Source organism: Tachyglossus aculeatus, chromosome 22 (assembly GCF_015852505.1).
Source record: "Tachyglossus aculeatus isolate mTacAcu1 chromosome 22, mTacAcu1.pri, whole genome shotgun sequence".
NCBI classification, from domain to species: Eukaryota; Metazoa; Chordata; class Mammalia; order Monotremata; family Tachyglossidae; genus Tachyglossus; species Tachyglossus aculeatus.
The window spans coordinates 13,792,970-13,804,590 of NC_052087.1; the positions used below are offsets into that span (position 1 = coordinate 13,792,970).

Here is an 11,621-nt window from a genome sequence, read left to right on the forward strand (position 1 = left end):
AAGTTAGAAGGGAAGCGTGGGAGAAACCAATAGCGCAATCTTGGAGAATTTCAGGTTAACAGAGCCAATATATAAAATGGGGAAACTGATGAAAACACTAAGAGCCAATGTTCAGAAGTCTCCCACTTGATTAGGAAAGTGGCAATAAGAAGCTAAAACTTTACAATAAGTTGTTTCACATAATTCCTTCCAAATGAAGAGAGGTTTTAATTTCAAAAACATCATGCCAAAATTTGGTATTTGAAAGCCTAATGTGCACTTCTTTATTTAGTCAGTAGTTTGTATTAACTGAGTTTTAAAGGGGAAAACCTCTGGGACTCCTCAAATGGGAAAGGTACATGTAGAGAATATGATTAAATGCAATTCTACACTAAAAATTAGAGTTGCAATTGTTTAGAATGAACTGATTCGTAGACCCTGGGAACATTAATAAAGATGGTTTGACAATGAGAGATGTGAAATGACTGAATAATGAGAAATGAATCTTTAAAACCTAGAGTGATAGTAAGGGGAGATTTGAATGGTTCATGTATGAGTTCATTAGGTGGATGATGTAAGATGTTATATGTTAAAGATTTCAACTGTATTTTTATTTTCCTCATTGGAAATAAATGAACTTTGATAATTTAGACTTGGTATGGATCAACATTTTTTTTTTGGCAGAGAAGCCAAAGAAAATGAAACCTTAGAGCAGTTAATACATATAACAAATTTATTTCTCTATCTTAATGTCTGTCTCCCCACTGTAGACTTTAAGTTTATTGTGGGCAGGGAATATGTCTACAGAATTTCTTATATTGTACAACTCAGAAGAGCTTAATATTCATTCAATTTTATTTACTTAGTGCTTACTGTGTGCAGAGCACTGTTAGAGAAGCAGCATGGCTCAGTGGCAAGAGCGCTGGCTTTGGAGTCTGAAGTCAAATGGGTTCAAATCCTGGCTCCGCCACTTGTCAGCTGTGTGACTTTGGGCAAGTCACTTAACTTCTCTGGGCCTCAGTTACCTCATCTGTAAAATGGGGATTAAGACCGTAAGCCCCCCATGGGACAACCTGATCACCTTGTAATCTCCCCAGCACTTAGAATAGTGCTTGATACATAGTAGGCGCTTAATAAATACCAACATTATTATTATTATTATTATTACTATTATGCACTTGGGAAAGTACAGTACACCAATAAACAGTGACAGTCTCACAGTCTTTGCTCTGCACACCACAGGCACTCAATAAATACGATTGATTGATTGATTAGTGTGAAAAAAACCATGATGAGGAAGGGTTTGCAGGACTTGGATTTGAAGGCTAAGCTAATGATATCATCCTCATGATACTGAGTTCACAGTGGATACCTATGTTTAAGAACCATATCTGATTTCAAGATGAAGACATCAGACACACATGATTGGAAAATCAAGATTTGGTAATAAAAAGGAAAAAAAGTGGACAAAACCCTAAATTGACCCTTCTTTAAGGTTTGTGGCCTACTGAGAAAAATTACTGTCAGTGTAAGTTCAAGCAAAGTATATGCAACTTTGAAACATGAGAGAAAATGCTCAAATAACATGCAGCGGAGTGAAGAATACATGAAAATAAAATGAATTTAAAAACAGGGACAAAATTAATATTCCAATACAAACTCAACTTTTTATCTTAAGATGTGCCATTATAATCATATAATAGTATTTATTCATAATAATGCACAAGAGATCCAGCCTTGTTGAAGAGTAATTGTCCTGGCTTATTTTGGGCAGGAGCTTAAATAATGATGATGATGATGATGATGATGTTGATATTAATAATAATAATAATTATGGTATTTGTTAAGCGCTATCCAGTGCTAAGCATTGTTCTAGGCACTGGGGTAGATAATCAGGCCAGATACAGTCTAGAACATAATCTAGAAGCAGCGTGACATAGTAGAAAGAGCATGGGCTAGAGAGTCAGCGGAACTGGGTTCTAATACCAGCTCTGCCAATTGTTTGCTGTGTGACCTTGGGTAAGTCACTTAACCTCACTGTGCCTCAGTTTCCTCCCCTGTAAAATGGGGATTAAATAGCTGCTCTCCCTCCTGCTTAGACTGCAACTCCATGCAGGACAGGGGCTGTGTCCGACCTAATTAACTTGTACCTAACCCCAACACTTAGAACAGAGTTTGACACATAATAAGCACTTAGCAAATATCATAAAAGAAACAAAATAAAAGTATAATGTAGCTGTAATAGTAATAGAATAAAGTAAGCCCCTATTTAGCCTTGTACTAAGCACAGAGTAAAAACATTCAGACATAGACCTGGGCCCCCAAAAGGCTAACAATATAAGAATAAGTAGGGGAAGAGGGGGCTGGTGACAAATAAAACAGTAAAGATGAAACTATCAATCAATCAATCAATCGTATTTATTGAGCGCTTACTATGTGCAGAGCACTGTACTAAACGCTTGGGAAGTACAAATTGGCAACACATAGAGACAGTCCCTACCCAACAGTGGGCTCACAGTCTAAAAGGGGGAGACAGAGAACAGAACCAAACATACCAACAAAATAAAATAAATAGGATAGAAATGTACAAGTAAAATAAATAAATAAATAAATAAATAGAGTAATAAATATGTACAACCATATATACATATATACAGGTGCTGTGGGGAAGGGAAGGAGGTAAGATGGGGGGATGGAGAGGGGGACGAGGGGGAGAGGAGGGAAGAGGCTCAGTCTGGGAAGCCCTCCTATAACACCAAAACTAACTATAACACCAAAACAACAAAAGACATGAAAGATGAATGAATATAAAGAAAACATTTGGCAGTGTGGCTAGAAGAGCAGGAATATAGGCTTCTAGCAGTTCAGAATCCGACATTTACCAAAGTATCATCTACATTTACTTACATGGCCTGTCCAACATGATGAGAGTTGAGGAGGTCGAGTTGTTCTTTTGCTGTTTCCTCCCCCAGATGAGATGGAGCAGAATTGGAGAAATTCAGGTGGCATGGGGCAGGGCAGTTTATCTCCCAGGCAGCAGACTGTGGCCTGGTGGGAAAGGGACTTGGCTGAAAAGCATTTTTTCTGAGCAAACATAAATATTAGAAGCAAATTATTAATCAAGAAACAGAGTGGCAAACTGAAAGGAACATTGGCCTGAAAGTTAAGGTGTCTGTGTTCTAATCCCAGCTCCGCCACCTGTCTCCTGTATGATCTTAGGCAAGTCACTTAACTTTGCTGTGCTTCAGTTTGCTCAGCTGTGAAATGGGAATTGAATTCCTGTTCTCCTTTTCTCTTACACTTGGAGTCCCCATGAGAGACAGGGACTGCATCTTGATCTGATTGTGTTGTATCTACCCCAACACTTGATACAGTGCTGGGTATATTGAAAATGCTTAACAAACTCCACAATTATTATCATTAAACATCAACTATCCAAATGTTCTGGGGAGGCACTAACATTAACTAAAGTCATTTTTTTAGAATAGAATGTGGAAGACCAGGATTGATGATCAAAAAACCCTCAAAAATTCAAGGTCATATTTCACAGTTCTAATAGTAAAAATCTATACATCCAAAATAAAAATCACAAGCACCAGTTTTTTGTCTACTGAGTTTAATATGATTAAATTGAAACAGAAAATAACAAGATAACATGTCCATTCGAAGTTCCCTACTCTCATTACTATTCTTTCTTTTGAAATAACAAAAAGTTCTCAGACTCAATTATACATCATAAATTTCAATAAAGTCAATCATTAGAAACACATAAAAAAGACTGTATATTTATTTCCTCAATAGATCCCTCAACCAAAATTATTTTGATTTTATAATATTTAACAATGATTCAAGTGGGATATTTTGTGAAAGGGTAAGAAATTGCACAAGAGCTACTTAAATTTGAAGACTGTCAAAAACATCTTGGGTTTTGATTATTTTCTGCATGGAGGAAAATCATTATTAGAAAGATGTAGAGAATCGAAATTTGAAAATCAATATTTACAATGAAAATATCCTCAATGGAAGAGTAAATTCCAGTCTCTTCATTAATTGTCCTCTGTCTTTCCTTTGCCCTTCTATCTGGAGGGTTATCAGCCTTCTTCTCCTAATAATAATAATTGTGGTTTTTGTTAAGTGCTTACTATGTGCCACTGTTCTAAGAACTGGGGTAGGTACAAGATAATCAAATTGGGCACAGCCCCTGTCCCATATGAAGCTCACAGTTGTAATCCCCATTTTACAGATGAGGGAACTGAGGCACTTAACTGAGGAAGTTAAGTGATTTGCTCAAGGTCACACAGCAGACAAGTGGCAGAGCCTGGATTAGAACCCCAGGTTTTTCTGACTCCCAATTCCTTGCTCTTTGTCCTAGGCCATGCTGTTTTTCTAATCTCCTTTTACCTTGCAAACTTAACTGAAACCAGTGCAATATTTTGGCTGTTGAGGTTTCAAGAGGTTAATGATTGTTTTATTCTCTCCCTATTAGACTTCAGTTGCTTCAGCTTTCTACTGACCAGTGAGGAGAAAGGGTGTCCTACATAGAGGATTCCAAGAAAATATGGATCCAGCGAGAGATTGGATGATTGGAGGAAGGAAGAAGAGGGGTTCTGGAGACAAAGGTAGGGAATTCTGGAGTGAGACAGCAACTGAGAGTTGGAAGATTGCTAGGACACCCCCGGACTTATAAGTCTATGGAGTTTTTCAAATTGCTCCATTCATTCATTCAATCGTATTTATTGAGCGCTTACTGTGTGCAGAGCACTGTACTAAGCGCTTGAGAAGTACAAGTTGGCAACATATAGAGACGGTCCCTACCCAACAGTGGGATCACAGTCTAGATGAGCTCCATGCCCATCTTACAGTGGTGGTTCCCTTCTGTGGCTTGCTTCCCTCAGCATGCTAACTTGGGTCCATTGCCACTGTCCATGATCTATCTTTAATCAGTTATATAGAATTTAAGTGGCTCTGTTCACTGTATTTTAATCTTCAAATTGACCACACTGATCCTGAGTCAAGTAGTGCCACATAATATGATATATCTCTGGTGCTGTAACCATTTGTTTCCTAATGAACTCTGAGTTCGTCCCTACATGGATGACAATGGTTGGGTGGCAAAAATTCTGGTAATTCATCCCAGTTTCTGTGGGTACATGAACATCATTCATTTTGGTAGTAATTCTTTGCTACTGTTATTTAGTGATCAAAGAGTTCTCAATTTCTCTCTCCAAGGCGCTTCACCTCCACTACATAGCTGAGCTGAGACCAATGCTATTAGAAAGAACAAGAGCCAGAGATTGGGGACCAAAGAGCTCAAGAAGACAGGAGGAAAATGCAAATTCAACAAAAAGTGAACAATGGACCCTAGTTGACAGTTTCCCATCCTCTGTAAATTAGTTATTTTACTTGTATTTTATAGTTCTTCTTTTTCTTCCCAGGGAGAGCTCAAATTTATTAAGATTCAATAAATATCTTCGCCTGCAGTCAAAACAAAATTATCTTATGCCAAAGTAGTAGAATTCATCAGGGATTCTGATGATAAATGTGTTCATTTTTCTACTGCCAAAGAGCTTCTCATTTTAGCTATCACTTCAGAGATGAATTCTGTTCCACTGTGCTTTCTACAAAAATCATTTGGGCTGGGTCATTTCAAGTGGAACCCCATCCTGACAGCACATCATTACCATTAAATTAAAAAAGCTAGTAAGTATCCACCTCACCATAACTCTATGCTGTAGAGAGACAATTAAAGAGAATGTCCCCCCTTGCTATGTGGTCTGCACAAGGAAAGCATTTCTGAGGATCAGATTATTCACTAAAAATATATGTTTTAATCCAGATTTATGAAAAGAAAAGTAATTCTCAGATCAACTAAATGTTTGCAGGGATTAGATCCTGGTGAAGAAAGGAAATGATTTACCACTAGTCTCATCTCAGAGCCCACAGAGTAGGCTTTAATCAATCAATCATATTTATTAAATGCTTAGTACGCAGAGCACTGTTCTAAGCGCTTGAGAGAGTACAATATAAAGAGTAGGTAGACAAGTTCTCTGCCCATAATGAACTTATAGTCTAGAAGGGAAGATAGATGTTAATATAAATAAATTATTTATATTTACCTGAGTGGGCTGAGGGAGGGGTAAATAAAATGTGCAAATCCAAGGTTGATACTGAGGGAGTGGGAGATGAGGAAATGAGGGCAGAGTCAGGGAAGGCCTCCTAGAGATGTGCCTTCAGTAATACTACTACTACTAATAATAATTATGGTATTTGTTAAGCACTTACTATGTGCCAAGCACTGTTCTAAGCACTGGGGTAAATACAAGGTAATTAGGCTGTGTCACGTGGGGCTCACGGTATTCATCCCCATTTTACAGATGAGGTAACTGAGGCACAGAGAAGTTAAGTGGATTGCCCAAGGTCACACAGCAGATAGATGGTGGAGGCAGGATTAGAACCCACTTCCTCTAACTCCCAAGCCCATACTCTTTCCACTAAGCCATGCTGCTTCTAAATAAGGCTTTGATGTGGGGATAGTGACTGTCAGATATGAAGAGGGAGACTTTTCTAGGCAAGAGGCAGGACATGAATGATGGGTTAGTGGCAAGATAGATGAGGCTGAGGTACTGTGAATATGTTGACAGAGGAGTGAAGTGTGCTGGCTGGGTTGTAATAAGAAATAAGCGGGTAAGATAGGAAGGGGTAAGGCGATTGAGTGCTTCAAAGCCTATAGCAAGGAATTTCTGTTTAATGCTGAGGTGGAAGTTCTTGAGGAATGGGGAAACATGGGATGAAAGGTTTTGTAGAAAAATGATCAGGGTGATCAGGGCAGGAGAGTGAAGCATTCATTCATTCATTCAATCGTATTTACTGAGCACTTACTGTGTGCAGAGTACTGTATTAAGTGCTTAGAAAGTACAATTCAACAATACAGAGAGACAACCCCTGCGCACAACAGGCTTACAGTCTAGATGGGGGGAGACAGACATCAAAACAAGTGAACAAGCATCGATAGCATCAATATAAACAGAGTTATAGATGTATACACATCATTAATATAAACAGAATTATAAATATATACACATCAAAACAAGTAAACAGGCATTAATATAAATAGAATTATAGATATGTACATATATACATAAATGCTGTGGGGGAGGGGGGTGTTGAGCAAAGGGAGTGAGTTGGGGTGATGGGAAGGGAAGAGGTAGCTGAGGAAAAGGGGGGCTTAATCTGGGAAGGCCTCTTGGGAGGAGTTGAGCCTTCAGTAGGGCTTTGAAGGGGGAAATCGTGATTGTTTGGTGGATTTGAGGAGGGAGGGCATTCCAGGCCAGAGGTGGGTTGATGTGACGGACACGGACAGGTGAGAACGAGGCACAGTGAGAAGGTTAGCACCAGAGGAGCGGAGTATGCAGGCTGGGATGTAGAAGGAGAGAAGGGAGGTGAGGTAAGAAGGGCAAGGTGGTTGGAGAGCTTTGAAACCAAGAGTGAGGAGTTTTTGCTTGATGCAGAGGTTGATAGACAACCACTGGAAATTTTTGAGGAGGGGGGTGACATGCCCAGAATGAAGTATGGACTCAAATGGGGAGAGACAGGAGGCAGGGAGTTCAATAAAGAGGCTGATGCAGTAATCAAGGAAGGATAGGATAAGTGCTTGGATTAACATGGTAGGAGTTCGGAAGGAGGGGAAAGAGCGGATTTTAATAATGTTGTGAAAGTTGAACCTAAAGGTTTGGTGATAGATTGAATATGTGGGTTGAATGTGAGAGATGAGTCAAACATAATAGCAAGGTTATGGGCTGGTGAGACAGGGAAGATAGTAGTGTTGTCCAGTAATAGGAAAGGCAGAGGGAAGACAAGGTTTGGATGGGAAGAAAAGGCGTTCTGTTTTGGATATACTGAGTTTGAGGTGTCGGTGGTGACAACTTTCCTGTTAATGGACAGTTTAAGCCTTTTTTAAACCCAACTTTAGCCCGACATGATTACATTTATCCTTAAAAATGCTTCCTCTCTCCCCTGTAGGCTTCCACTACTGTTTGGCATTAATCTGTAAATTGCAAATCTTTAAGAAATAAGGACACAGGAGACACATTGGTCCAATTTCTAATTTGCCTTAACCTGATTTCCAAATCAATCTGCGGTATTTATGGACTACCTGAATGCAAAGAATTGAAATAACCTCACTGGAGAGTAATCCCAATCTGCCTTCAAGGAACTAACTAGGGAGACAGATAATACGTATTCACAAAGTGGGAGCGGGAGGAAGAAAACTTAAGGCACAAATCATTAAATATTAAGGTGAAACACTGAATAAATAATTTCATATACAAATAAAGGTATACTCATCTAAGTCTTGAGGATAGTGGTAAAATATAGAAGTGCTTAATTAGGTGTTGTTTTGACAAATTAAATTATTGCCAATTAATTGGGGAAGGGTTATTGAAAGAGGGAGAACTTTATCAAAGCTTTGAAGTTGGGGAGACTGTGGTTTGTCAGATTTGGAACAGGAAGGGATTTCCAGGCCTGGAGAATAGTGTGAGTGTGTTGTCGGAGGCAAGGAGAATGCAAGCAAAATGAAGTTAGAAAGTGAACTTGGGCAGAGCAGAGAGTGAGTAGTGGGTAAACAGAGCTAATATGTAATATGGAGAAAGTTGGGGAATGCCATTATTTCATTATTTGTTAAGAATTTACTTTGAGCCAGGTACTATACTAAGCACCAGGGTAGATATAAGATGATTGGGTTAAACACAGTCCTAATCCCACAAAGCGCTCACAGTCTTAGTCCACATTTTACCAGATGAGGTAACTGAGGCACAGATAAGTGAAGTGACTCACCCAAGGTCACAGAGCAGACAAGTGATGGAGCTAGGATTAGAACCCAGGTCATCTGTCTCCCAGGCCTGGGCTCTTTTCACTAGGCCACCACTTCTCCATTGAATTTAAGCCTTCATTCCCAGCCTTTAGAAATAAGCAATTCAGAATATCCATACTTCTTCCTGCTAGTATTGTTTATCATCTATTTTGCCCTTTCTCTTTTAGTTCTTGTTGTAAATGCTACCTTTGTCTGAATTGTTTATCCTGTCTACAGGTAACAACAGAAGAATTAGGAAAGGGAAGAAAATACATAGTGTAAGAGTGTGTGTTCTGGGGATAATCTTTGGGATCGTTGGTTTCAAGCTAAATGGTTGGGCGGTCTCCCTGTCGCAGAGAGAAATGGACACAAAAAGTATGAGTGTGGAAGAGCAATAAATCAGATGAGATGACAAATAGTAGAAATAGTAGGGAAAATAAATGACCCCCCCCACCCCCTACACGCACACACACACACACACACACACACACACACACACACACACACACCCCAACAAAAAATTCTGACATAATTTGGGGTCTCTGGAAATTAAGAAAATCGGAAAGATGGAAACTACTGGAAAATACAATCCAAGAGAAACTTTTGATGATAATATGATCATGACAACACAGCAATGCTGTTCCTTCTATACTGTAGGGTTTCTTTTATTGAGCTCAAAATATTCATTCCAGAAAATCAGGTGGCAAATATTTTTATCCTCACTTTAAAGGCAAGGGAAAACGAAGGGTAAAACAGTTGTCACCTGTTTGACATAAAGAGCACAAATTTACATAGAATTTAGAATCGGAGGTTTATCCCAGATGGCTGACTTTGGGCCGTGTTTCACAGCGCCATTTGTTTCTCCTAATCTTCCCTGGGATGTTTAATTTATTATCTATTGAACAGGAACTCAACTTTACTAGTCTCATTTTTAATTTAACTTGCTAGATTTCATGGTTGAGATGTTTTACCAATTATAAGCTGTGAATACTATCCATGACTGGAATTCGATCCCAGAAATAATCTTTTCTCTTCATTAAGAAGCTGATGAGGCTAAATAAAAATCTTTGACAATCTGCTTGTTGGGGCCATATTCAAGTTGTTTTTTCATATTTCTCTTCTTTTTTTTATTACTGGTTACATCTGCAGGCAAGCCAGGGACTTTCTGTCTGATTCATTTGTAATTATATTCCCTTAAAAATGCAATTCCAGATTTGCTGTATCTTAATTACTTTATGGGGCTCCATTAAAACCAAGATTGTGTCTTCAGGTAGAAATGAGAAAATAAAAGAAAGAATGTTCATATTAATTCCTTTAGCAGTAAAAGAAAGGTTGAGCCAAGTCTTTATTTTAGATGAACTCTTTTCCCTCAGGGAACAGCTGGTCTTTAAAAAGTGCACACAAGTACAGAAATCTTTGCTGCGGATACACAGAAATGATCTTAGTTTACTACTCTCAACAGTAACTTTAGGCTTTGATGCCACCTAAGGAGACCTCAACAACACTGGTTGGATGCCCGGGTCCTTAGAGGACCCACCATGGCCAGTGCAGTAGCACATTCTTACTCTATCTTCAATGTGGCTGCTAATTCTGTCAAAAAAATAGCCTCAGTGGTGAGTCCTGAGGAAGGTTAAATGGGAGTAAGCTTTAGGCTGATAGTTTTCCAATCCTATTCCTGCCTCTGCCAGAACTCTGATTTTCTTTCCAGATTCCCTTATCATGATGAGTTCTCAGCATTTCAGTGCTTGTCTTGATTTATGCAGTCGAGTCGTTTCTGACCCTTAGCGACACCATGGATGGACACACCTCTCCCAAAACGCCCTGATATCCAACTGCAATCATTCTGGTAGTGTATCCATCCAGTTTTCTTGGTACAAATATGGAAGTGGTTTACCATTGCCTCTTTCCGTGCAGTAAATTTGAGTCTCCACCCTCGACTCTATCCCACGCTGCTGCTGCCCAGCACAGGTGAGTTTTGACTTGTGGCAGATTGTCTTCTATTCGCTAGCCAATGGCCAAGTTAGGAATGGAATGGGTGTGCCTCTGCATGACTCTCCCTGCAGTAGCCAAGACTGGTAGAGCACTGGAAACTCTCCAGGGGTGACCCTAAAAGGGGATTTCAGTGCTACTAGGAGGAAATTCTGTAGTGGAAAAGGCAGTTGCTTTGAGCAGTCTAATGTCCTTCCATTTTCTTACTTTTCTCCATGTCGTTCAGGGCTATGGTTCCATCACTACTGAAACACATGCTTGAGATTGCTTTCATTCATTAATTCATTCAATCATATTTATTGCACGCTTACTGTGTGCAGAGCACTGTGCTAACCGCTTGGGAAGTACTAGTTGGCAACATATAGAGACGGTCCCTACCCAACAGCGGGCTCACAGTCTAGAAGGGGGAGACAGACAACAAAACAAAACATATTAACAAAATAAAATTAATAGAATAGTAAATATGTACAAGTAAAATAGAGTAATAAATCTGTACAAATATATATACAGGTGCTGTGGGGAGGGGAAGGAGGTAGGGCAGGGGTGATGGGGAGGGGAGAGGAAGGAGGGGGCTCAGTCTGGGAAGGCCTCCTTGAGGAGGTGAGCTCTCAGTAGGGCTTTGAAGGGAGGAAGAGAACTAGCTTGGCGGATGTGTGGAGGGAGGGCATTTCAGGCCGGGGGGGGACATGGGCTGGGGGTCGACGGCGGGATAGGCAAGAACGAGGCACAATGAGGAGGGTGGCAGCAGAGGAGCAGAGGGTGCGGGCTGGGCCGGAGAAGGGAAGAAGGGAGGTGAGGTAGGAGG

At 39.8% G+C, this 11,621-nt stretch overlaps 1 non-coding gene across 1 annotated transcript; it reads right to left on the minus strand.

Moving 5' to 3' along the window:
• Nucleotides 1–10,805: 10,805 nt before the first annotated feature.
• Nucleotides 10,806–10,943, minus strand: LOC119944385. The gene has a single exon (XR_005455869.1). It is a non-coding gene; the product is annotated as a small nucleolar RNA SNORA7 (small nucleolar RNA).
• Nucleotides 10,944–11,621: the final 678 nt, after the last annotated feature.